The 23,580-nt window shown below is 43.8% G+C and overlaps 1 protein-coding gene across 1 annotated transcript in view; it reads right to left on the reverse strand.

The window, feature by feature from the left end:
• The window catches only part of LOC124722163, a 483,207-nt gene that overhangs the window by 116,328 nt on the left and 343,299 nt on the right, over nucleotides 1–23,580 (reverse strand). The gene's annotated exons all lie outside the window — the stretch shown is intronic.

The raw sequence follows: 23,580 nt of genomic DNA on the forward strand, positions 1-23,580 counted from the left end.
GTAACGCAACCACAACTCTAAACTGGTAAAACACATTGGTTATAAACTTTCCTTTCCGGATGCATCAGATTGTATTGAAAATCCTATTTAGTTTACGAACAACAGTTGAGGCTTGTGACTCGGAAGCACACTATAAAACACACAGTCTCTGAATAGTTTTCACTTTCAAATTCCACGTCTCATTGTCGCAAGATTAATCTGGTAAAACACATTGGCTGTAAACTTTCCTTTCAGGCACACTGAAATCTGTTGAAACCCCCGTTTAGTGTACCATCAACACTTGAGGCTTGTGACTTGGAAGTACACAGTTGAAGACTCAGTCTTTGAACAGTTTCCGTATTTAAAGTCCATGTCTCACTGTTTCAAGTCTAAACTGGTAAAATACATTTTTTGTAAACTCTCCTTTCTGGACGCATCAGACTGTCTTGAAAAACCTATTTGGTTTACCAGCAGCACTTGTAGCATGTGACCTGGAAGTACGCTGTTAACCAGTTGTGGGCTGTTAGCTTCGTTTCTTGTCAATCCAGTCACTGTTTTCAATTGTCCTAAACACAAAAAATTCCTCACCTGGTTTTATTTCCCTTCCGACATATTGACTACATATTATTTTAATCTTGTTGAAATTGATTTTAAAGCCTGTTTCTATCAGCCGTTGATGAACTTTATCTGCACAGTATCGTGTCATCAGTAAAACGAAAGTGTTCCATTTACGCGTATTCGTCACTCGTTTTCCCAATTTGAGACTCTAAAGCCTTCGTCTCGAACTGATGAGAATAGCTTTTGTGATATGGCAACTCCTTGTCTGACTTCTAATAAATTTAATAGCAACTATTGCACTGATGGATGTTGTTGTGGTTCTCAGTCCGAAGATGGGTTTCATGCAGTCTTCATGCAACTCTATCCTGTGCAAGCCTCTTCATCTCCGAATAACTACTGCAACTTACATCCCTCTGAATCTGCTTACTGTATTCACCTGTTGCTCTCCCTCTACGATTTCTATCTTCTACCTTCCCCCCTCCTCCATTCTCCCCCCCCCCCCCCACTTCTCTCCAGTACTAAATTGGTGATCCCTTGATGTCTCAGAATGTGTCCTATCAACTGATCCCTTCTTCTAGTCAGGTAGTACTACAAATTTCTTTGCTCCCCAGTTATATTCAGTATCTCCTCATTAGTTACATGATCTGTCCATCTAATCTTCAGCATTCTTTTGTAGCACAACATTTCGAAAGCTTCTCTTCATATCTACACTGTTTATCGTCCATGTTTCACTTCTATATACGGCTACACTCCATACAAATACTTTCAGAAAAGATCTCCTTCCACTTAAATCTATACTCGACATTAGCAAATTTCTCTTCTTCAGCAACGCTTTTTTGCCATTGCCAGTCTGCATTTTATATCCTCTCTACTTCGGCGATCATCAGGTATTTTGCTGCCAAAATAGAAAAACTCGTCTACTATTTTAAGTGTCTCGTTTCCTAATGTCATTCCCTCAGCCTCACCTGATTCAGTTCGGCTACCTTTCATTTTCCTTGTTTTACTTCTGTTGGTGTTGAAGTTATATCCTCCTTTGAAGAAACAGTCCATTCCGTTCAGCTGCTCTTCCAAGTCCTTATCTGTCTTTAACAGAATTACCATGTCACTGGCAAACTTCAAAGTTTTTATTTCTTCTCCCTGGTCTTTAATCACTACTCCAAATTTTTCTTTTGTTTCCTTTATTTCTTGCTCAGTGTACAGATTGAATAACGAAGGGGATAGATTACAATCCTGTCTCACTCCTTTCGCAACCACTGCATCCCTTTCATGCCCTTCGTCTTATAACTGCCGTCTTGTTTCTCTACGAGCCTTTCGATCTGTGTATTTTGCCCCTGCTACCACCAGAATTCCAAAGACAGTATTCCAATCAGTACTATAAAAAGCTTTCTTTAAGTCTACAAATGTTGTAAACGTAGGTTTGCCTTTCCTTATTCTATCGTCTAAGAGAAGTCAGTATTGCCTCGCGCGTTCCTATATTTCTCTAGAACGCAAATTGGTCTTCCCCGAGGAGTTTTTCCGTTCTTCTGTAAGGAATTCGGGTTGGTATTTTGCAACCTAGAATAATTAAACTGATAGTTCGGTAATGTTCACACCTCTCATCACCTGATTTCTTTGGAACTGGAATTATAACATTCTTCCTAAAGTTTCAGGGTCTTTCGCCTGTCTCATACATCTTGCACACCAGATAGAACAATTTTGTCGTGGCTAGTTCTCCCAAGACTATCAGTATTTCTAACGGAATGTTGCCTACTCACGGGCCCTGGTTACGACTTACGTCATTCAGTACTCTGTCAAATTCTATCATACTTCCCTTCTCACCTTCATCTAAGTCCTCCTCCGTTTCTATAATATTGCTCTCAAGTATATCTCCCTTATAAAGACCCTCTATATACTTCTTCCACCTTTCAGCTGTCTCTTCTTTGCTTAAGACTTGTTTTACATCTGAGCTCTTGAAATTCATACGGCTGCTTCGCTTTTCTCCAAAAGTCTCTTTAATTTTCGCGTATGCAGCATCTGTCTTTCCCCTAGTGATATAAATTTCTAAATCCTTACATTCCAGCCATTCCTGCTTAGTCATATTGCACTTCCTGTCAGTGTTATTTTTTAGACGCTTGTATTGCCTTTTGCCTGCTTGTTTTGCTGCATTTTTATGTTTTCTCCTTTCATCAGCTAAACTCAATATCTCTTGTGTTACCCAAGGATTTTCATTAGGCCTCTTCTTTATACCTATTTGGTCCTCTGCTGCCTTCATTATTTCATCTCTCAAAGACATCCATTCTTTTTCTACTGCATTCTTTTCCCCTGTTCTTGTCAATCGTTCCCTAATGCTCCCTCTGAATCTCTTAACAACCTCTGATTCTTTCAGTTTATCCAGGTGCCATCTCTTTCATTTCTTACCTTTTTGCAGTTTCTTCAATTTTAATCTACAGTTCATAAACAATAAACTGTGGTCAGGGTCCACATTTGCCCCTGGAAATGTCTTACAGTTTAAAATCTGGTTCCGAAATCGCTGTCTTACCCTTACATAATCGATCTGAAACCGTACGGTGTCTCAAGATCTATTCCATATATATAACCTTCTTACATAACTCTTAAACTATGTGTTAGCGATGATTAGATTACGCTCTGTGTAAAATTCTACGAGACAGCATCCTCTTTCATTCCTTTCCCCAGTCTATACTCACGCACTATTTTCCCTTCTCTTCCGTTTCCTACTATCGTATTCCACTCCCCCCTGACTATTAAATTTTTGTATGCCTTCACTATCTGAATAATTTCTTTTATCTCATCATACATATCTTCAATCTCGTCGTCTGTGGAGCTAATAGGTATATAAACTTGTACTACTGTAGTGGGTATGGGCTCCGTGTCTATCTTGGCTACAATAATGCGTTCACTATGCTGTTCATAGTAGCGTACTCGCATTCCTAATTTCTTATCCATTATTAATCAAAAAAATGTTCAAATGTGTGTGAAATCTTATGAGACTTAACTACTAAGGTCATCAGTCCTTAAGCTTACACACTACTTAACCTAAATTATCCTAAGGACAAATTCACACACCCATGCCCGAGGGAGGACTCGAACCTCCACCGGGAACAGTCGCACAGTCCATGACTGCAGCGCCTCAGACCGCTCGGCTAATCCCGCGCGGACATTATCAATCCTGCTCCTGCAGAACCTCTATTTGATTTTGTATTTGTATCCCTGTATTCGCCTGACCAGAAGCCCTCTTTCTTCTGTTATCGAACTTCACTAATTCCCGCTATACGTAACTTTAATCCATCCATTTCCCTTTTCAAGTTTTCTAACCGAGCTGCCTGATTAGGGGATCTGATATTCCACGCTCCGATCCGTAGAACGCCGGTTTTGTTTCTCCTGATGACGACGTCCGCCTGAGTAGTCCCTACCCGGAGATCCGAATGGGGGACTATTTTACCTCCGGAATATTTTACCCAAGAGGATGCCATCATCAGATAACCATACAGTAGAGCAACATGTCCTTGGGAAAAATTACGGCTGTAGTTTCCCCTTGCTTTCAGCCGTTCGCAGTACCAGCACAGCAACGCCGTTTAGGTTGATGTCACAAGGTCAGATCAGTCAATCATCCAGACTGTTGCCCCTGCAACTACTGAAAAGGCTGCTGCCCCTCTTCAGGAACCACACGTTTGTCTGGCCTCTCAACAGATACCCCTCCATTGTGGTTGTTTCTATGGCACTGCTATCTGTATCGATGAGGCACGCAAGCCTCCCCACCAATGGCAAGGTCCGTGATACATAGGCGGCGGGAAGGGGGGGGGGGCATTGACCGATATATCCTTCACATAGGGTGAATCAGATGACCAATGATTTTCTTTCTCAGGGATTTTTATAGAGGTTTTGTAGAAACTGAGTGAAAAGCTTTTCCAAAATCATTTAGTTACAAAGTGGTAGTTCATTGTCCTGTTTCCACTTCTAAAGTCAGTAACTCCAAAAATATAACGTTTTTTCTTTACACTTCTTAGTAAATTAAGTAAGTACCTTGTACATTAAGGTGAGATGGCTGATAGGTCTACAGTTTTTGAATGTCTTATCTGACAACTTTTTTGTGAAGGCGTTTCTGATTTTGTGGAATTCTCTTCTTTCAGCCTTATACAACAATTTGTATGTCAAGGCATCATACCGAAGAGGACTGATGTGCGTTGGTGAAGTACGATATTCAATGGAAGGGCACTTCCCGTTTACTTGTTGGCATGCTGTTCTGCTCTACACAATTTTAGTCGACGAAACGTTTGTTCAACAAGAAAGCAGTGAGCTCAAGACAGATAACATACAGGGCTATTACAAATGATTGAAGCGATTTCATAAATTCACTGTAGCTCCATTCATTGACATATGGTCACGACACACTACAGATACGTAGAAAAACTCATAAAGTTTTATTCGGCTGAAGCCGCACTTCGGGTTTCTGCCGCCAGAGCGCTCGAGTGCGCAGTGAGACAAAATGGCGACAGGAGCCGAGAAAGCGTATGTCGTGCTTGAAATGCACTCACATCAGTCAGTCATAACAGTGCAACGACACTTCAGGACGAAGTTCAACAAAGATCCACCAACTGCTAACTCCATTCGGCGATGGTATGCGCAGTTTAAAGCTTCTGGATGCCTCTGTAAGGGGAAATCAACGGGTCGGCCTGCAGTGAGCGAAGAAGCGGTTGAACGCGTGCGGGCAAGTTTCACGCGTAGCCCGCGGAAGTCGACGAATAAAGCAAGCAGGGAGCTAAACGTACCACAGCCGACGGTTAGGAAAATCTTACGGAAAAGGCTAAAGCAGAAGCCTTACCGTTTACAATTGCTACAAGCCCTGACACCCGATGACAAAGTCAAACGCTTTGAATTTTTGGCGCGGTTGCAACAGCTCATGGAAGAGGATGCGTTCAGTGCGAAACTTGTTTTCAGTGATGAAGCAACATATTTTCTTAATGGTGAAGTGAACAGACACAATGTGCGAATCTGGGCGGTAGAGAATCCTCACGCGTTCGTGTAGCAAATTGGCAATTCACCAAAAGTTAATGTGTTTTGTGCAATCTCACGGTTTAAAGTTTACGGCCCCTTTTTCTTCTGCGAAAAAAACGTTACAGGACACGTGTATCTGGACATGCTGGAAAATTGGCTCATGCCACAACTGGAGACCGACAGCGTCGACTTCATCTTTCAACAGGATGGTGCTTCACCGCACTTCCATCATGATGTTCGGCATTTCTTAAACAGGAGATTGGAAAACCGATGGATCGATCATGGTGGAGATCATGATCAGCAATTCATGTCATGGCCTCCACTCTCTCCCGACTTAACCCCATGCGATTTCTTTCTGTGGGGTTATGTGAAAGATTCAGTGTTTAAACCTCCTCTACCAAGAAACGTGCCAGAACTGCGAGCTCGCATCAACGATGCTTTCGAACTCATTGATGGGGACATGCTGCACCGAGTGTGGGAGGAACTTGATTATCGGCTTGATGTCTGCCGAATCACTAAAGGGGCACATATCGAACATTTGTGAATGCCTAAAAAATCTTTTTGAGTTTTTGTATGTGTGTGCAAAGCATTGGGAAAATATCTCAAATAATAAAGTTATTGTAGAGCTGTGAAATCGCTTCAATCATTTGTAATAACCCTGTATAATAACAGATGTTAACAGCTGCTACGGAAGATGGCCACACAAACAAACGTATTAGAAAGCACGGTATTTGCTCCGTAGTGAAACAGTGTTCCACACTGTGGTAAATATCCGAAGCACACCATATCATAATGCACACCTCCAGTCTTGAAAGGGAGAAAAAGAAAACTGACCGCCTGAAGCATATGTAGCCATCAGATAACCGAGACTTTTTCACAAAAATACTTGCTTCCAGACGGAACGCTTCTAATTGCATTCAATTCGGGAGGCATTTGTGCTTCAGCCTGTCTTTTGGCTGTCTACTGTAGAGGCAAAGAGACGTGTGGTTTAGCACTCATCGTGACAGCTGGACAGGTACATCTTTTTACTGATTCTCAGAATGGCCACGACTTCTTAGAAGCAGATCTTGGCTTTTCTGCGTCTCAAGCACTTCACCAATCTGACACGAATTCGTATTTCTTATTCAGGAACTGTGTCGGAATTCTTATCTTGCATTGGATACCAAACAAAAGACTATCTGAGTCGAGGCAGGTACAACATTATCTTTATAGCAGCTCGTTACATACTGAAGTTCTAAGTTGCAGAATGCACTGATTTTGTTATAGAGATTACCCTAAACTTGAAATATTTCCTTAAGGGAGTATGCTCAACTTGTGATGTGATTTTCATTCTCTCCCGCAGATTTATTCTCGACGTTGAAATTGTGTTTGTCTAGAGTGTAGCTTTCATTGTGTGTCAGAAATGAGACTTTGAAATTAATTTTACTGCGGTTATGAAAAATTATTATTGAAGGTTTCAGTTATGGGTATGACGTACTATATTTACAGATTTTTATTTCGAAATGGAGTTCAAAAAAATGGTTCAAATGGCTCTGAGCACTGTGGGACTTAACTTATGAGGTCATCAGTCCCCTAGAACTTAGAACTACTTAAATCTAACTAACCTAAGGACATCACACACATCCATGCCCGAGGCAGGATTCGAACCTGCGACCGTAGCGGTCCGAAATGGATTATTTTAATTGAAAGCCTCATCGTTGACGGAAAGGTGGAGTACCCACACCGGCAAAATCACACAGTTCATGAAACTGATACATAAGAACAAATAATTTCTTTCTTTTGGTTTGTGAAGCTTCGCCTTCTGAAATACACTATGTTTTTCGTTTTTCTTTTCCGCTACTCTGTAAGTTCTTATTTTGAAAATTACATATAATGATAAATAGGTGTAATATGCAAGACGTCTGTAACATCTGGTGTCAAGGGAAAGAGTAGGGACAAAACGGCAGAATGAGTATACCTTGCTATATGTTTCATAACAACCCAAAACCAACCTGTATATTGCTAATTAAAAGTACCATTGTTTGCTTTGATGTCAGAAACAAAAACACAAACTGCTGTACTCATGTCTCACATCAACGAATAGTTCAAATGGCTCTGAGCACTATGGGACTTAACTTCTGAGGTCATCAGTCCCCTGGAACTTAGAACTACTTAAACCTGACTAACCGAAGGACATCACACACATCCATGCCCGAGGCAGGATTCGAACCTGCGACCGTAGCGGTCGCGCGGTTCGAGACTGTAGCGCCTAGAACCGCTCGGCCACACCAGCCGGCTCATCAACGAATGTATTGCTGCAGTCGTCTGTGGGTAGAAACGTTCAAATTAACAGCCACCAGTCTCCATCCGTCTATTGCATCCCCACTCTCTCAAAAATCCCTTGAGTCTCTTCTTGAAACTCGTTTCTCATTTCAGATCGCTAGACAGTTCGTCGCATGTCTCAGAGCGCCAAGTTTGGACATCCGTTACGCCTCTCTCGCTTTTTATCAAGAGATTAAGGAAACACAGGATACTCGTAACTATCCACTCCGCTAAGGCTGATGGTACTGGATATGGTGTTGGTCTGCTGTTCGTGAACTGGTGTTGCTATTGTCAGTTTTCTTAATGGTTGGCTCACGTGGCTACCACTGCTGGGCAACTGGTAACTTCTGGTTGAGGGATGCAGAAGGTAAGTTAGTTTAGTAGTGTTTATCTATTTCAATGATTTGTGAATTTTCCTCCTCTCCCTTCATCGTTTCCAACTCCTGTGAAAGAGAGAGAGAGAGAGAGAGAGAGAGAGAGAGAGAGAGAGAGAGAGAGAGAGAAGGTGATAAGTGAAATAAAACACAGCATAAGAGTAACTGAGTAAGGATTGCGTATCGGCTGTAGTCTGATTAGACGAATTCAGACTGGATTAATCTCTAATGATTGTACTCTGTTGTATTTTGACAGCGCTCAGACCATCAGCGTGTGACCCGACGCAGCCCAATCTATTCTCCCTCCTTCCCTCCTCTCCCTCTTCTCCTTCATACACGAACATACAATTTTCGCAGATGTTCGAAAACACACATACAACAGTTTTCGGAGCTGTTCTAAAGCACAAACACACACATACACACACACACACACACACACACATACACGTACGCGAAACAATTTCTTAAGTTGTATGCAATCCAACGACAACTAATGATGTTTCCTAGAAGGTGACACAGTCGTGATGACACATTTTTTAATTATAATGATCAGTAGTGATGACATGAACCAGATGATGACGGCTATCCTTTCCATGTTTTAGAACTGAAGATGCATTGCGCTTTGCACATAATCGTCACAGAGTACTTATTTGTCACGAAGGTAGAATTGTTGGTTTACGGTGATTATCGGTTTCGGTTTTTCTTCTAGTGAACCATTTGTAGAGGTACAGATGGTGGGAGCTGGCAGTGACCACAGACTTGCACTGTCATCCCGACGGTGAATAAGTAGAGAGGTTCGCCAAGGCGAAGAATATCCGCCATCCGCGACGTTTGGAAGCCGGTGGACGCTATTTCGCGGACGTGTTGCAAGCTGCATTGTATGGAAGAGAGTCAAGGAGTGATGCGCCGCCAGATAGCCCGCTTTCCAAGTTCCGTCACTTCTAAAAGTCTGGCTGTGACGTCACGCCGTGCCTCCGTGTCAACATAGGATATGTGTTTTCTGAAATAGACAATCGAGTCAGTTGAAACGGCCGTGACCGTACGAGCCCACAAGTGTATCATGTCAGAGAGATTTTACGGGTGTTACGTGAAAGCAGGTCAACCGTTAGCGATTTAGTTGTTCTGCATCTGCATTTACCTACGTTCTCTGCTAGCCGTTGTAAGTGCGTGGCGGAATGTAATTTATACTTTCACTGAATGATGCTTCTGTAAGAATCCTAAAGTCAGCCTTCGCAGACATTGATAAAGTGATGATTGAATAGACCGAATGTGCTTCACAGCTAACAAATTGATATCCTAATCTCACAAAAGTCATATTCTGCTATTTCAAAGAATCAAAAATGAGCTGATAGCGCCAACAGTAGATATTACTAAAGATACACTTAATGAAACATTCTATTTAAAATGCCTTGGGACATAGCTGAATAACAAATCACAACAGAGATAAATTACTCAAGAAGTTGAATTCAGTGTGCTTTGCCCTTAGAATCATGTCTAAAGACAAGAGTACAGGCTTATTTAGCATAATTTCACTGGGGCAGGGCTAATAAAGCAAATGAAGTGTTTATTCAGTATCAGGGATCAGTAAGAATACTGTGTAAATTAGATAACCGTAACTTTGGCAGAAACATTTTTATGGAGCTTGTAATATTCTTTCACTCATTTCCCAGTACGTTTACTCCTAGAAGGTTTTCTGTTGCTGACAATAAAACTCAGTGTCAGTTGAACAGTTGTGAACACAATTACAATACAAGATAACACAAGATGAAAAATTATTTTTATGTAGATTGCGCTTACTTCTCTAGGGTTTAGGCTGTAGTTATGTAGAAAGGAATTCGACAGTGTCCCATCTCACATAAAGCAAGAAATTGGAAATCTCAACCAATTGAAAAGAAAATCGATAACATATGCAAGTAGCTCTTTGTTCTAAAATTTATCTGAATATCTAGCTTCGAGGCGAGAAATGTTCTGGTACCTACATGGTATACAGCAGTTGTAAAGCTGCATGACAATAGGTAAAAAAACCAAAGCTTCGCCACTCTGGCTACAGACGGGCCAAGAGCGACCGACCGATCACAGTGTCGTCCTGAGCGAATGGCGCCATCTGGATGCGGCACTGAGGGACATGGGGTCAGCATACTGCTCTCCCAGCCGTTGTCGGCATTGCTGACCTTGGAGCCGCTACTTCTCGTCCGAGTAGCTCCTCAACTGGCATTACGAGGCTGAGTGCACCCCAGTTCAGGCCTCCCACCGAGGGAAAACCCTGGCGGCAGCTGGACATGAACTCAGCTCCTCTGCATGGCTGTCATCTACGCTGACCACTCTGTTACAGAGGCGGACATGACCACTAGTAATGTGATGTAAATAGGATTCCGTATTTCCAGATATTGGCAAATATTTTCTTTGCACAATACCATTGTAATCAAACTCTTAATATCAAATAAACGGCAACCATCTAACATGACTGAGGAGGAAGTGCATTCTTTTCAGAATAGCTGCTTTCTTTCCAATAAACTCGGTTAAATTTATTTGGCATAAGCACCAACAACATTAAGTAATATAGTGATATAACCATTTTGTGCATGTTGCAGTTCTTATTTCCGTAGTTACTAAGAGAAACAAAAGAAGAATTCCGCCTTATGCGAGACACCATTTTGTAGTTTTGTGTTCACCCAGACATGTTTCAGCATTTTTTGTCGTATCTTAGTGGATTTATTTGTCTATTTTCTTTCTGGAATATTGTTGGTACATGTTAACCTCTTGTGTGGCTTATATGAACTTTCGGCACAAGATATTTACATTTAGAAAATGAGCAATTCTTTTCAAATATTTTACAATATTATGCATACAGTGCGGAGTTGGGACATATAACACTGAGTTGAGCCACTCTATTTATCATAGCAAGAATGTAATAAGAACAGTTGCAACATTCACAAGATGATTATTTCTACAGCAAGCCAGGTATTTTCTTCGCAGCCCTTAAAAAAATTCCAGAACACAACCATCAAACTTCAGAAAAAAGTTCAAAAAAGTATGTTTCTCCTATAAAGTAATACCCAGCTATGTAACTGTAACTATAAACAACATATAATTGCAGAACGACAGAAAAAAAATATAAGGTCTAAATCATGTGGGTAAAGCAAGAAAACAGAAAAATAAAAAACCTTTTGTTGTTTGCATATGTAGTAGTTTTAAAGCTACCAGTATGAACAAAAAATGGCTCTGAGCACTATGGGACTTAACATCCATGGTCATCAGCCCCCTACAACCACTTAAACCTAACTAACCTAAGGACATCACACAACATCCAGTCATCACGAGGCAGAGAAAATCCGTGACCCCGCCGGGAATCGAACCCGGGAACCCGGGCGTGGGAAGCGAGAACGCTACCGCACGACCCCAGTATAAACAACCGATAGCCTTATATAAGGTATGCCAACAAAAGAATACATCGACGTTATTTCTAAATTTACTATAAAACTAAAACCTTTAGGCATATCGTAAATGAACAACGTTGAAGATCTTCATTCAGTTGTGTATGTCTTAACTCTTTTCTGTATGTAAACTAATTTAAAGTATTTGTCAATAATGGCTCTTTTTACAAATGTAAAAGTTCATATAACCCACAGAAGAGCTTAACATGAAACAACAGTTTTTCAGAAACCCACTGAAGATTGCATAATAAGTGCTCAAACGTGTGTGAATGAAAATGAAACCACGAAACGTTGTCTTACAAAAGGTGGAATTCCTCTCCAGCATAGTGGTAGTTATTGTTAATACAGCATGTTGTTGTTGTTGTGGTCTTCAGTCCTGAGACTGGTTTGATGCAGCTCTCCATGCTACTCTATCCTGTGCAAGCTTTTTCATCTCCCAACCTACATCCTTCTGAATCTGCTTAGTGTATTCATCTCTTGGTCTCCCCCTACGATTTTTACCCTCCACGCTGCCCTCCAATACTAAATTGGTGATCCCTTGATGCCTCAGAACATGTCCTACCAACCGATCCCTTCTTCTGGTCAAGTTGTGCCACAAACTTCTCTTCTCCCCAATCCTATTCAATACTTCCTCATTAGTTATGTGATCTACCCATCTAATCTTCAGCATTCTTCTGTAGCAACACATTTCGAAAGCTTCTATTCTCTTCTTGTCCAAACTATTTATCGTCCATGTTTCACTTCCATACATGGCTACACTCCATACGAATACTTTCAGAAATGACTTCCTGACACTTAAATCAATACTGGATGTTAACAAATTTCTCTTCTTCAGAAACGCTTTCCTTGCCATTGCCAGCCTACATTTTATATCCTCTCTACTTCGACCATCATCAGTTATTTTGCTCCCCAAATAGCAAAACTCCTTTACTACTTTTAAGTGCCTCATTTCCTAATCTAATTCCCTCAGCATCACCCGACTTAATTAGACTACATTCCATTATCCTTGTTTTGCTTTTGTTGATGTTCATCTTATATCCTCCTTTCAAGACACTGTCCATTCCATTCAACTGCTCTTCCAAGTCCTTTGCTGTCTCTGACAGAATTACAATGTCATCGGCGATCCTCAAAGTTTTTATTTCTTCTCCATGAATTTTAATACCTACTCCGAATTTTTCTTTTGTTTCCTTTACTGCTTGCTCAATATACAGATTGAACAACATCGGGGAGAGGCTACAACCCTGTCTTACTCCCTTCCCAACCATTGCTTCCCTTTCATGTCCCTCGACTCTTACACTCCTGGAAATGGAAAAAAGAACACATTGACACCGGTGTGTCAGACCCACCATACTTGCTCCGGACACTGCGAGAGGGCTGTACAAGCAATGGTCACACGCACGGCACAGCGGACACACCAGGAACCGCGGTGTTGGCCGTCGAATGGCGCTAGCTGCGCAGCATTTGTGCACCGCCGCCGTCAGTGTCAGCCAGTTTGCCGTGGCATACGGAGCTCCATCGCAGTCTTTAACACTGGTAGCATGCCGCGACAGCGTGGACGTGAACCGTATGTGCAGTTGACGGACTTTGAGCGAGGGCGTATAGTGGGCATGCGGGAGGCCGGGTGGACGTACCGCCGAATTGCTCAACACGTGGGGCGTGAGGTCCCCACAGTACATCGATGTTGTCGCCAGTGGTCGGCGGAAGGTGCACGTGCCCGTCGACCTGGGACCGGACCGCAGCGACGCACGGATGCACGCCAAGACCGTAGGATCCTATGCAGTGCCGTAGGGGACCGCACCGCCACTTCCCAGCAAATTAGGGACACTGTTGCTCCTGGGGTATCGGCGAGGACCATTCGCAACCGTCTCCATGAAGCTGGGCTACGGTCCCGCACACCGTTAGGCCGTCTTCCGCTCACGCCCCAACATCGTGCAGCCCGCCTCCAGTGGTGTCGCGACAGGCGTGAATGGAGGGACGAATGGAGACGTGTCGTCTTCAGCGATGAGAGTCGCTTCTGCCTTGGTGCCAATGATGGTCGTATGCGTGTTTGGCGCCGTGCAGGTGAGCGCCACAATCAGGACTGCATACGACCGAGGCACACAGGGCCAACACCCGGCATCATGGTGTGGGGAGCGATCTCCTACACTGGCCGTACACCACTGGTGATCGTCGAGGGGACACTGAATAGTGCACGGTACATCCAAACCGTCATCGAACCCATCGTTCTACCATTCCTAGACCGGCAAGGGAACTTGCTGTTCCAACAGGACAATGCACGTCCGCATGTATCCCGTGCCACCCAACGTGCTCTAGAAGGTGTAAGTCAACTACCCTGGCCAGCAAGATCTCCGGATCTGTCCCCCATTGAGCATGTTTGGGACTGGATGAAGCGTCGTCTCACGCGGTCTGCACGTCCAGCACGAACGCTGGTCCAACTGAGGCGCCAGGTGGAAATGGCATGGCAAGCCGATCCACAGGACTACATCCAGCATCTCTACGATCGTCTCCATGGGAGAATAACAGCCTGCATTGCTGCGAAAGGTGGATATACACTGTACTAGTGCCGACATTGTGCATGCTCTGTTGCCTATGTCTATGTGCCTGTGGTTCTGTCAGTGTGACCATGTGATGTATCTGACCCCAGGAATGTGTCAATAAATTTTCCCCTTCCTGGGACAATGAATTCACGGTGTTCTTATTTCAATTTCCAGGAGTGTATAACTGCCATCTGGTTTCTGTATAAATTGTAAATAGCCTTTCGCTCCCTGTATTTTACCCCTGCCACCTTTAGAATTTGAAAGAGAGTATTCCAGTCAACATTGTCAAAAGCTTTCTTTAAGTCTACAAATGCTAGAAGCGTAGGTTTGCCTTTCCTTAATCTTTCTTCTAAGATAATTCGTAATGTCAGTATTGCCTCACGTGTTCCAGTGTTTCTACGCAATCCAAACTGATCTCCCCCGAGGTTGGCTTCTACTAGTTTTTCCATTCGTCTGTAAAGAATTCGTGTTAGTATTTTGCAGCTGTGACTTATTAAGCTGATAGTTCGATAATTTTCACATCTGTCAACACCTGCTTTCTTTGGGATTGGAATTATTATATTCTTCTTGAAGTCTGTGGGTATTTCGCCTGTTTCATACATCTTGCTCACCAGATGGTAGAGTTTTGTCAGGACTGGCTCTCCCACGGCCGTCAGTAGTTCCAATGGAAAATTGTCTACTCCGGGGGCCTTGTTTCGACTCAGGTCTTTCAGTGCTCTGTCAAACTCTTCACGCAGTATCATATCTCCCATTTCATCTTCATCTACATCCTCTTCCATTTCCATAATATTGTCCTCAAGTACATCGCCCTTGTATAGACCCTCTATATACTCCTTCCACCTTTCTGCTTTCCCTTCTTTGCTTAGAACTGGGTTTCCATCTGAGCTCTTGATATTCATACAAGTCGTTCTCTTATCTCCAAAGGTCTCTTTAATTTTCCTGTAGGCGGTATCTATCTTACCCCTAGTGAGATAGGCCTCTACATCCTTACATTTGTCCTCTAGCCATCCCTGCTTAGCCATTTTGCACTTCCTGTCGATCTCATTTTTGAGACGTTTGTATTCCTTTTTGCCTGTTTCACTTACTGCATTTTTATATTTTCTCCTTTCATCAATTAAATTCAATATTTCTTCTGTTACCCAAGGATTTCTACTAGCCCTCGTCTTTTTACCTACTTGATCCTCTGCTGCCTTCACTACTTCATCCCTCAAAGCTACCCATTCTTTTTCTACTGTATTTATTTCCCCCATTCCTGTCAATTGCTCCCTTATGCTCTCCCTGAATCTCTGTACAACCTCTGGTTCTTTTAGTTTATCCAGGTCCCATCTCCTTAAATTCCCACCTTTTTGCAGTTTCTTCAGTTTTAATCTACAGGTCATAACCAATAGATTGTGGTCAGAGTCCACATCTGCCCCTGGAAATGTCTTACAATTTAAAACCTGGTTCCTAAATCTCTGTCGTACCATTATATAATCTATCTGATACCTTTTAGTATCTCCAGGGTTCTTCCATGTATACAACCTTCTTTCATGATTCTTAAACCAAGTGTTAGTTATGATTATGTTGTGCTCTGTGCAAAATTCTACCAGGCGGCTTCCTCTTTCATTTCTGTCCCCCAATCCATATTCACCTGCTATGTTTCCTTCTCTCCCTTTTCCTACACTCGAATTCCAGTCACCCATGACTATTAAATTTTCGTCTCCCTTCACAATCTGAATAATTTCTTTTATTTCATCATACATTTCTTCAATTTCTTCGTCATCTGCAGAGCTAGTTGGCATATAAACTTGTACTACTGTAGTAGGTGTGGGCTTCGTATCTATCTTGGCCACAATAATGCGTTCACTATGCTGTTTGTAGTAGCTTACCCGCATTCCTATTTTCCTATTCATTATTAAACCTACTCCTGCATTACCCCTATTTGATTTTGTGTTTATAACCCTGTACTCACCTGACCATAAGTCTTGTTCCTCCTGCCACCGAACTTCACTAATTCCCACTATATCTAACTTCAACCTATCCATTTCCCTTTTTAAATTTTCTAACCTACCTGCCCGATTAAGGGATCTGACATTCCACGCTCCGATCCGTAGAACGCCAGTTTTCTTTCTCCTGATAACGACATCCTCTTGAGTAGTCCCCGCCCGGAGATCCGAATGGGGGACTATTTTACCTCCAGAATATTTTACCCAAGAGGACGCCATCATCATTTAATCATACAGTAAAGCTGCATGCCCTCGGGAAAAATTACGGCTGTAGTTTCCCCTTGCTTTCAGCCGTTCGCAGTACCAGCACAGCAAGGCCGTTTTGGTTATTGTTACAAGGCCAGATCAGTCAATCATCCAGACTGTTGCCCTTGCAACTACTGAAAAGGCTGCTGCCCCTCTTCAGGAACCACACGTTTGTCTGGCCTCTCAACAGATACCTCTCCGTTGTGGTTGCACCTACGGTATGGCTATCTGTATCGCTGAGGCACGCAAGCCTCCCCACCAACGGCAAGGTCCATGGTTCATGGATTAAGTTTATATGATTTTGTTGTCTTTTGCTAATGTATACTTTGACCCGCTCTACAACCCTAAGGCCTTCCTGCCTGATCAGATCTACGAATCACGTTTAATGGCGGATGAATGAATGATTGAATGAATCTCAGTTATTTTGAGCTTACGGTACATACGCGAGTTCACATTGGACCAGAAGAATCGTTCTGCAGTCTCTCGCAAATGTTGCTTGTTTAAATTTCCTCAATTGTTTCACCGGAAGGTCATCTTCTTACCTTCAAGGATTTTCGTCTAAGCTAAGCAGTAGTTTCGTAACACTTTCGTAATAATCGAATCGGCTTGTCACAAATCTGGCTGCATGCCTCTCAATTGCTTCGATGTCTTCCTTTTATCCAACGGGGAGAGAATCCCAAACACTAGAGCGGTACTCAAGTTTTGGTCACAGAAGCAGTCTGTACGTCATCGCCTTTATACGTGCACTACACTTTCCTAGAACTCTTCCAATTAACTGTGATCCGCCACTCACCTTCCCTACAACTGACCTTATATGAAGGGCTTATTTCAATAGTGGTACAAGTCCACTACCTCCACTTTTATGCCTATAAAGCTTCTGAAATTAATGATCCAAACAAACAGAAAGAAAGGTTCGTCTCTAGCAAGAAGCCATATGCTTCAATATTTCTGGTATCTCAACTGCAGATTTTTCAGCGCTCATTTAACTTTAGGACTCGGTATCTCAAAATGAGCAAAACTGGATTTGTACCACTATTGAAATAAGGGCTTCATATGCTCGTTCAATTTCATGTCGTTTCGCAACGTTACGCCTAGATATTTAATCGACTTTAGTGAGTCAAGCAGCACACCGTTAATATTATTGCGGGAGTGTTTCTCCTATAGATCCACATTAAACTGTATTTACCCCACAGTTAAAGAAAGGTGCAAGTTCATCGCATCGTACAGATATTTTGTACAAGTCACCCTGAATCCCTCTGGAACCACATAACGACGATACTTTCGCGTACACAACAGGGTCCTCAACAAACGGTATTAGATTACTGTCTCTGCCATATTGGACGTGTTGTTCTTGTACATGGCGTACAGTAGCAATTCTATTACACTTCCATGGACCCCTCCCGTTTGTAGCAACTTCATGAAAGTACTAAAACTGTGTCCACAAGATGCATCTTTTTGTTCGACTTCGCTCGTGCGCTTCGCGCTTTCAGCAGGACAATGACATGTATTTAATCCGTGCCAGTTTTGTCGAAAATGGGGTACGCGTCCAAGCGTAGGAATCAGATGCGATGTTTCCAGTAACAGGCAAGTGTGATTAGCTTGTTTGCGAGGCGCACATTTATTTTGTATGTTTTTGAGTACAACATTCACCGAGAGTAGAAACAGGAATTCACTGAGCATTATACGATAAATTGCAAAAAAAGTCTTTTTAAACAACGTGTACTCTCTAACTGCTGCGTGAATTACATAGAAATTGATGTCTGCTGCAAGTGATTTCTGTTGTAAGCATCATAGGTTTTGAAAAGACGAATTTAATCCTATTCCACTTTTCAATGTCCGATAAAACGTTTTGGAGAAATTGCAATAATAACAACTTAGGTTTCATTTTATTTGAACACCAAACGGGTTCGTATATTGTGTGGGAGTTCTTTCTATCATATAGGACTGTCTCGTCCGCCTAATAGGGCTTTCTAGCTTGACACATCTAAGAGAATCTAATTACAAAATCGGAGTAGCTGAGGTAAATTTAATTTAAATCTGACGCCAAACGTGCTTGTCTACATGTCGTTGGACAGCTACGTCAAATGGCATCTAAGGATCATGTACTCTCCGGAAAAATTATTCAGACAACCCAACGTTATGCGGAATTGACCACTAGATGTCACGAGAGATGGAACCGCCAGTATAAAAGGAGGCGGGGAATACTGTGTTGTCAGCTCCAAACCTTCGCCCTTCCCATTAACTACGTCCATCTGATCGGCTCCTTTCTCTCCCACCGTCCTTCCTACGTCACCATCCCTAACACCGACTCCTACGCCATTTTCCCCTCCGCCGGTGTGCCCCAAGGCTCCGTCCTCTCCCCCCTTCTGTACCATTTGTACACGGCGGACATGCCGCCGCCGTCACCCCCCGTCCACCTCCTCCAGTTTGCCGATGAAACCGCCTTCCTTGCCATTGCCCCCACCCTGCAGCGCTCCCAACACCTTCTCCAATCCCATCTTGACCGGTTCACCGCTTGGTGCAACCAGTGGTTGCTCCAGGTCAATCCCTCCAAAACCCAGGCGATCATTGTAGGCAAAACCACCCCTTCCTTCCGCCTCCTTGATTTCTATCTCACCATCTATGGCCGTCCTATCGCCCTCACTCCCACCCTTAAGTACCTTGGCGTCACCCTCGACCGTCACCTCTCCTGGACTCCCCATCTCCGGACAATCCAAGCCAAGGCACACTCCCGACTCCGTCTCCTCAAGCTCCTTTCCGGCCGTACGTGGGGTCTGGACCCCTCCACCATCCTTCACACCTATAAATCCCTCATCCGCCCTATCCTTTGTTACGCCCATCCGGCCTGGATCTCCGCCCCCCTTCCTTTTATACATCCCTCCAAATCCTTGAACGCCATGCTCTCCGCCTCGCCCATCGCATCCGTCTCCCCTACCCCACGCTGATCCTGTATGATCTCGTCCCCTTCCCCCACCTCCTCCTCTTCCTTGAAAGGATACGGATCCTGTACACCTCCCGCAAACTCGATCCTCCTCATCTGCTTGTCTCACCAATCCTCTCCCACCCCCGCCCGCTGCCGCGCCTGTATTCCCACGTCCCACCCGGTCTCCATCTCTCCACCATCCTTACCCTCTCCCAAGGTGGCTTCCGCCAGTTCCCCCTCCCTGATGATGTCCTCCTCCCCTTCATCTACCACTCCTATCAACTTTGATCCTCCCCCCCACTTCCTGTGTCCTTTCCTTTAGGCATCCTCCCTCCCTTCTCTTTCCTTCTCCCCCCATCCCCTCCCTCCTCCCCTCTTCCCCTGGGCTTCCCCTCCCCTTCCTCCCTTCCCCCTATCTCCCCTGCCCATGGCATCTCTGCTCTCCCCTCTCCCTCTCCCATTCCCCTTCCTCCTCCTCCTCTCTTGGCAGGTCCCCGGACTCGCACACGCTCAGTGAACATTCGCGCGCCGGAGATCATCGCCATCAGTGTTTCGTGTGTGTGCCTTCGTTTGTGTGTAGTGTTGTTCGCCGTCACGCCACCACCGTTCACGTGCCGTCGCCATCATCCATGTTATGTGCACCGTGTCCCCGAGTATTAGTGATGTTTCTCGTCCAGCGTGAACGGCTCCATGTTTTTTCGATTTTTAGTGTCTACATTTTTTGCCCACCGTTTTGATTGTCTTCTCTGTGCCACCTTTATGTACCACTTGTTGTCAAAGTCAAGGCTGAAGAGCGGCGTATTGTGCTGCTGACAGCCCGCCTTTGTATAAGGGAAAAAAAACTGTGTTGTCAATAGAGAAGTAAAACAGCAGAATGGGTCAGTCACGAAAGCTCAGTGACTTCGTACGTCGACTAATCATCGGATGTCACTTGAGTAACAAATCCATGAGGGACATTTCAACCTTTCTGAACCTACCGAAGTCGACTGTTGGTGATGTGGCTGTGAAGGAACAACTACAGCTGAACCAGGACCAGGGAGACCTCATGTAACGATGGACTGTGACCGTCGAGAACTGCAGAGAGTGGTTGTAAAAAAAAAAAAAAATCAGCCCAAGGAGTCACTCATGAGATTCAAAATGCTGCCAGCAGTCTAGCTACTACAGTGACTATCCCTAGGGAGTAAAAAAGAATGGGATACTTTTGATCAGATAGTGTATATCAGTTACCTACGGTAATAGACCTGCTCCTGTTTCTGGCAACGCATTGACAGAAAGTTGCATGTCACAATTTGAATGGATTCGTAAAACGGGAAATTGAGGTATTAAGATTATTATTTAGCAATGGCCCGTGAACAGCATTATGTACGTGAAATTAATTTCGGAGTACACACTTCCTGTAAAGCTACAAATTCAGCAACTGCTACAAAAAGGGATTCAAAAAAGAAAATGGTCGAAACTATTCAATAAGATTCCATTTATACTGTGAAGTGTTGGAGATGCCCAGCATCTACTCCACCACAAGTCCGCAGCCGCGTGTGCATGGACGTCTAATAACATTACTTCAGTATGACAGCAGCACACGTTGCAGTAATGCGATATTTAAAATGCTCTCAGATCTATTGAACTTGTCTATAGATTAGTTACTATTAGCGTAGCCCACAGCTTTAGCGAGAAAAAGACGAGTGTCGCTACCGCAGGCAAACGTGCAGGTAACGGCCAAGAGCAGCTGGTGGCTCTGATGGCTGAGTATATGACGGCTTGTAGCTGCTGTCGTGGCTCATTGCTTGCGCTACTACTCTCCCGGTAGGATAGTGTAGTCCACTCAGAGAATCATCACTCTAGCACATGCTCTCAGCACGACAGTCCTTCACATTGCGCTATTGCAATGTGTTGTGGTAGTGCAAATCTTTTTAATAAATTCAATAAAAAATATTGCTGATTTTAACATTCAAAGGTGTACTGTTTCTTACTTTATAAATACACATGTTAAAATACTTTCCTAACACCTGCATGACTAGTCTGCAATTAACACTTAAGTGTGTGGCAGAGGGTTTATAAAACCACAATAAGACCGTTCCACTGTAGAATGGCACGTGGGGAAAATGAACACCTAAATCTTCCTGTGCGAGCTCTGATTTCCTTTATTTTATGAGATCATTTCTCCTAGCGTAGGTGGAAGTCAAGGAAATGTTTTCGCATGCGGAGGAGAAAGTTGGTGACTGAAACTTCGTGAAAAGATCTCGCCACACGAAACTCTCCTAGATTTTAATGACTGACGCCCCAACTCACGTATCATAATCCGTGACACTCTTTCGTCTATTTCGCTATAACACAAAACAAGCTACCCTCCTTTGAACTTTTTCCGTATATTCTGTCAATTTTATTTGTTAAAGATACCATACTGCATAGCATTACTCGGAAAGAGAACAGACACGCGTAGTGTAGACAGTCTCTTCAGTACATTTGTTGCAATTTCTAAGTGTTCTGTCGATAAAACGCGATCTTTGGTTCACCTTCCCGTCAATATTTTTTATGCGCCGGTTCCAATTTAAGTGATTACTATAAGAGGCAGATGAGAAAATTGTAGGTAAACTGCGTCTTATTTCAAAAGTAATCGCTATAATATTTAATACATTTATCCCGCTGTGAGACTAGACGGTCGATGTCTTCATGGAAAAATGTTTGAGGTTGTCTACGGAACCATGATTGCACTCTGGCGTGCACCTCTTCGTCCGAAGCAAATCTACAGTCACGAACGTCTTTATTCAGAGCTCCAAAAATATGAAAATCGTTTGGGGAGTGATCGAGACTGTACAGAAGATGTGTAAGGTTTCCCAGGGAAACTTGTGCAGCGTAGTCGAAATAACCTTGGCAACATGTTTGCGGGCATTATCCTGCAACAAAGTGATACCGTCCGTCAACATTCCAGGGCGTTTGCAGTTGATGGCGAGCTTCAATTTTCGCATATTGTCCGCAATACCATTAGCGTAGCCCACAGATTTCATGTTGCCTTCCATTACTACCACAGGTGCCATGGGCGCCCAGGTGAATGCCGCCATAGCACAATAACGGACTCACCGGACTGCGTGGTGCGTGTTTCGACCATCCGTTCATCAGGATGACGGCGTATCCGGACACGACCATCGACCTGGTACAACAAGAAAAGAGATTACAAGGCCACACATCACGTTTCCATAGACACGCGATCCAATCTCGAAGATCTCTCGTCCACTGCAATCTTAACTTGTGAAATCGTTGAGTCTTAGCAACACGTAACGATAGGGTGCTGGTGAGCCTCAAGTTCAAAAATAAGTGCCGAGCAGTGTGCTCCAAAGCACTTGTGCCTTCACCAGGATTCGACTCTGTTGTCAGATACACCACAGACCCTCACCTGTCCCCCTTTACAGAGCAGGCAGGCCTCCGACCTCCACATTTCATCATGAAACGTGGACGTCCAACATCTTGTCGCCCACTCGTGGTTTCACTGCCCTTGAATCACCCGCCATAGATGCTTACGACAGTAGCACCAGACGATCAGCCGATCCACTCCACCATTTCCGACACACTCATTACCAGGCGTCTGGGCATAACAGTCTACCCAATCTCTAAGTCGCTTATCCGATTTCCGACCCGTAATGACGCTAGAATGTCTCCTCGTTCTCCTCTATTCCCCTTACACAATCTATGTGATCAAAAGTATCTGGAGACCTGGCTGAAAATGACTTGCAAGTTGGTGGCGCCCTCCGTCGGTAATGCTGGAATTCAGTATGATGTTGGCCCACCCTTAACCTTGATGACAGCTTCCACTCTCGCAGGCATACGTTCAATCTGGTGCCAGAAGGTTTCTTGGGGAACGGCAGCCCATTCTTCACGGAGTGCTGCACTGAGCAGGGGTATCGATGTCGGTCGGTGATGCCTGGCACGAAGCCGCCGTTCCAAAACATCCCAAAGGTGTTCTATAGAATTGAGGTCAGACCTCTGTGCAGGCCAGATGTTATTGTCGTGTAACCACTCCCCCACAGGCCGTGCACTATGACAGGTGCTCGATCGTGTTGAAAGATGCAATCGCCATCCCCGAATTGGTCTTCAACAGTGGGAAGCAAGAAAGTGCTTAAAAATCAATGTAGGCCTGTGCTGTGATAGTGCCACGCAACACAACAAGGGGTGCAAGACCCCTCCCTGAAAATCACGAGCACACCATAGCACCACCGCCTCCGAATTTTACTGTTGGCACTACACACGCTGGCAGAT

Source organism: Schistocerca piceifrons, chromosome X (assembly GCF_021461385.2).
Source record: "Schistocerca piceifrons isolate TAMUIC-IGC-003096 chromosome X, iqSchPice1.1, whole genome shotgun sequence".
NCBI lineage: Eukaryota > Metazoa > Arthropoda > Insecta > Orthoptera > Acrididae > Schistocerca > Schistocerca piceifrons.